The sequence below is a fragment of the Pseudophryne corroboree genome, chromosome 5 (assembly GCF_028390025.1).
Source record: "Pseudophryne corroboree isolate aPseCor3 chromosome 5, aPseCor3.hap2, whole genome shotgun sequence".
In the NCBI taxonomy this organism is placed as follows: Eukaryota; Metazoa; Chordata; class Amphibia; order Anura; family Myobatrachidae; genus Pseudophryne; species Pseudophryne corroboree.
In genome coordinates this window covers 672,791,267-672,796,262 of record NC_086448.1, presented here as the reverse complement: position 1 = coordinate 672,796,262, position 4,996 = coordinate 672,791,267, and the positions used below count along the sequence as shown (strand labels likewise).

Genomic DNA, 4,996 nt, shown 5'->3' with positions numbered 1-4,996 from the left:
TCGTTGTTACACTACTGTACATGTGTCCTGGATACTGTACAGTACATGTTTCCAATTGACAGCTTCACTTACAGTACTGTTATTTTTTTTCCCACAGTACCAACACCACCACCACCACCACCACCTGCTGCTGCATCCGAGAGCTCCGGAAGTGGTAATAATTACTTTTTGTTACAGTCACACTAGTTTCCTACAGTATTACTGTAATTTTTGTATTTTACAATACTTGTCATCTTTTACACACAGACCGCCTCGTAATTGATACAGAGGAGGAGCTCATTCCCATTGATTCGGGGGAAGAGGAGCCAGATTATAGTAAGTACAGTAGGATTTTCTCAAGCCCATTCTTAAAAGTATTGACCAAGTCCACTTTTATTACTTTTCAGGCAGGGAATTCCAAACATGCACTGTACAGTATTTCCCTCACTGTGAAGACCCCTTTTCGCCTCTGTGCGAAATCGCCTCTACTTCAACAAGAGTTACTGTGCACGTGTCCTCTGTGTCCATCTTATCAAAAACCGTTCCTGTGTATTGTCCCCTTACTGTACTGTATACAGTATATTTGTAAAGGTTAATCATGTCCCCTCTTAATCTCCTCTTTTCCAATGTAAACATGCCTAGCCTGCCTTTCCTTGTATTCCATCTTCTCAATCCACTTCATCACTTTGGTCGCCCGCCTCTAAACCTTTTGTAGTTCCACGATATCCATTTTGTATTATGGTGCCCAAAATTGTGCATCCGACCCACCCTCCACTAGCCTAACCCTCCAATCATACTCTGAATCCACACTCTGCATTCTGAATGTCGGGATCCAGACAGCAGGTCTTTTAAATACAGTACTGTATGTCCCCTACCGCTGGACAGTCATTCTGCTCCTACTGTATTATGAATATATCTCTGCCTCCTGTAGCACTGTACTACTGTGCAATTTTGTAGTAACTGTACTCTACTGTATTTTGTTTATAATATTTTTTTATTTTCAACTCAGTAATTATTGACAGTGAGGATGAAAAACCCTCTCCCCAACTTGGTAAGTAAACTGCAGTATTGTACTGTACTGTACATTGTGTTAAACCAATGGGTTGGGTTTGCGTGACCAGCAGTCAGGATTCTAGCGGTCAGGTGACCGACAGTGGCATCCTGATTGCAGCAATCCCAACAGGGTGAGGTACGGTATCCTAACCCTCCTCCACTACCCCCTGATTCTGGCCTCGACATTCTCGTCTCTGTGTGCGAAATTTACTCTCCTCCTCCAATTCCTGACTGAATTTTTGCTTTACTGTATTCAACACAGAATACAAAAGTATATTTCATGGATTTTTTGCTTTCACAGGCCCTACACTGTCACAGGCGGTGGCGGAGGAGGAGGAGGAGGACCAGGACTCTCTGTCCCTCACCACACTGCACCCATTAAGTAAGTCCAGTCCGGTACATCGTGCCTCTGTAGAGCCAGTTTGAGCAAGGAGAGATTGATTGCTTCTTTTTTTGGTGGGGGCCCAAACCAACCAGTCATTTCAGCCACAGTCGTGTGGCAGACCCTGTTTATATAACATAAGGGTGGTTGGGAGGGCCCAATCACAATTCCATCTTGCACCTCTTTTTTTATTTATTTTTTTATTTATTTATCTTTGCATCATGTGATGTTTGGGGAAAATTGTTATAAGGTTTGATGTAAAAAAAAGGTTAAAAAAAAGAGGCAGATTAGATGGGCAAAGTGGTTCTTACAGTATTTGTCATCAAATTCTATGTTTCTGTATGCAGACCCTCCAACATGACCCGCCGCACTGCTCTGTTTCTAGACTTCCCTCTTAATTTATGATTTCCATCACCTGTGTTGAACTAGTTATATGATAAGAAAGCTGTTTCTTCACAGGTGATGGCAATAATAAATTAAGAGGGAAGTCCAGAACCAGAGCATTTTGTACCATGTTGGAGGGTATGTGTATTTCCTGGAATTAACCTTTTTTTTTTTTCACATTAATGTTTTTTTTCACAGGCCCTACACTGGAACAGGCCACGGAGGAGGAGGAGGATGATGATGATGCTGCTGCATTTAGTGGTAAGAATTATTACTGACATTGATCTGATGCCATCAGAGTAGCACTTTTCATCAGATTTTTCTGGCAAATGCGTAGAAATCGGATGAAAATTGTTTTTGTTTGAACTGGTGATATTGCCCATACAGTAGCAACCGATCACATCCCACATTAACATTTACAGTATCTAGTTACACTTACAGACGATAATACAGTACAGTAGGTAATATTTGATTGGTTGCTACTGTATGGACAACATCCTGTTCTAAAAAAAACACCCATCTTACTCAATTTCTCTCTCTCTCTCTCTCTCACCCCTTGTCACTGTCTCTCCATTCATCTCTCTAGATACTGTCAGTGATGAATTTCCCATTAGGCACGAGAGGCACGTACTGTACCTAGTGGCGGCATCTGTTTGGGGGCCTCAGTTGGATGCTTACAGTATGCTAATACTGTCATCCCAAAAATTACCACTACAGTAACTGCTAAATATTTTAAGTGTACTGTACAATATGCACATACAGTACTGTACAGTATACATAATTCAAAAGAAAAAAGAGTTGCTACTGTACCTTATTCTAGTCATAATCACCGGCATACGGGTCACTCACAAATTTTCTGATGGTCTCGGTGGGGTCCCTTGGAATCACCATGCCTGTCACAAGCATACCTTTTTTTACCCACCTGACACTGGGCCTGGAAACTAGTGTACTATTACTATACTTTTTACTGTATACTGTATCTTATAATATTCTTCTCTTTTACCCACAGACGACGAGCCAGAATACATTTTTGGTAAATATACTGTACAGTAGCAATAGTTGGTACTGTAATTACAGTATTTTTTTTTCTCCAACATTATTTTAAGTCAAACTGATATGACTAACTGTACTGTATTATCTTTTTACAGTCCGTCGCCAACCAGTGGAGGAGACACCTGGTAATAAAATAGAAATACATAATGCACTGTACTGTATTCTAACTTACTGTAACATGTATAACACTGAGCTGATCATCTTCACACCCTCTGACATAACCTTACAGTACAAACTGTACTTTCTCTCCTTTTTCACCCTCTTCACTCCACAAATGCATGCTGCGTTTCCTGACTACTGATATAATAGTGTGTAGAGCGTAGCGAGGCACCGTGCCCACCGCGTGGCGAGCGAAGCAAGCATGCAAGGGGCTGCTTTCCGCTCGCCGCCCCTGTCGGGATTGTGTGGTCGGGATTCCGGCGTCTGTATTTTGACTGCCGGGATCCCGTCCAGCGGGATTACGTACTGATCTCCAGTCTGAGCCTGCCCTAGGCATAGGCATACTTGCCAAATGCCCAGGGGCACAAGCAGCTTCTGCTGATTAATATGATATGCAGCATGCCTACAGTATATTCTGTGCATACAAAATGCATTACTAATGTGCAGCATTATGTGTATACAGTACTTTGTTGTGTAACATATACTGTAGCAAGGGCACTACTGTGTGGTCTAATGTGAACAAAGAGCAATATGATGTGATGCAATGTGAATAAGTGGGAATACTTTGAGGAGTAATGTGGTACTATCATATGATGTAACGAGAAAAAGAGACACTATTGCATGATATGTTGTGAATAAAGTTGCAGTACTGTGTGGCGTCATTTCAGATTGGGGAATTACTGTGTGGCCTTGCCCCTTCCCAGCAAGAACATGCACCGTTTTGGGATGCACACCGAATGTGCACACTGTTGCTATTTTAAACATACAGTACAGTAAGTTGGAGGAGCACCAAAATGACGACTGCTATGGTTGAGGGGTGATGGTGCTGGGAAAGGGGTACAGGCTCAGAGGCGGAAATAGCATCTGTGCAAGGGGGCAGCATCCAAAAACTTGACTAGGGAATCATATTATTTATGGCTGGCTCTGAGTACAGTCCACTATTATGGATAGTACTCCCTACAACACCACCTACAGTACTGTAACCCTCTTTTTTCTGAAGCGGTCATGAAATGTCATGACTGCTAATACATACAGTAAATGTCTACAGTATTTGTACTGTGGTGTTTAATTCCTTTGACAATTTGTTTATGACCTATTGAAGCTAAACTCTTGTACAGTACTTTATATTTTGAATACCAGCAATACAGTATAATACTGTACCTACAGTATACAGTAATAATTGTTTACTATTTGAATGTGACTAAATGTTTTTTTTTCTCCAATATAGTGCCAATTATTTATGGGGGCCCCAGACAGGGGCAAGATAGGTGGGCTGGCCCAGAAGCGGGCAGGCAGCAGCCCACTTATACAAGAGGTAAACTAAAGCAATGTTTAAATTACCTCGACAGCATACAGTAGTGTTTGATTTACTGTACTGACAATACAGTACTGTACATTGTAAATAACAATATTGTCTAATATAGAGTAAAGTACAGTACTGTATTGCCATTACTACACTGTAAAGTATTCAGTATTTGTTTTGTAATACTGTCCTTTTTTTCCCACAGAACAGTTGCAGCGTGCCATCCAGCTCCAGCGGGTGGTGGTCCACCTCCTAGTGGACCACTATTTTAATATTTTATTAAGTTTTATTTAATTTTATTTAATAAAAATTTTTGTTCTTGTACTCCATTGTATAGTATCTTTTTCTACTGTATAAGATAGGCATACTGTACACCATACAATTATCTGGCAGATAATCTGCAAGATCTGGCTGTTTGTAATGAAATTCTCTCCTAATTTAGCTGTGGTGTACAGTACCTCCTGAGTGTGCTGGGGTGCTTTCTGGCCAGTTTGGGGTGATTTGGAGCAAGTTTGGTCGGCCATCTTGCCGACATGTGCTGTCGACTGTTTGGCAAACATGTGTTTTCACTCCAGCATGTGTGTGTCAGGCATTTTGTGTGTGTCAGGCATTTTGTGTGTGTCAGGCATTTTGTGTGTGTCAGCCATTTTATGTGTGTCAGCCATTGCTGTGTGGTTCCACAA

General features: G+C 41.4%; 1 long non-coding RNA gene across 1 annotated transcript; it reads left to right on the top strand.

The window, feature by feature from the left end:
- The first annotated feature begins 251 nt into the window (after positions 1–251).
- Positions 252–2,976, top strand: LOC134929309 (uncharacterized). The gene is made up of 6 exons (XR_010178459.1): positions 252–315; positions 989–1,030; positions 1,334–1,414; positions 1,997–2,059; positions 2,808–2,831; positions 2,947–2,976. It is a non-coding gene; the product is annotated as an uncharacterized LOC134929309 (long non-coding RNA).
- The last annotated feature ends 2,020 nt before the right edge of the window (positions 2,977–4,996 follow it).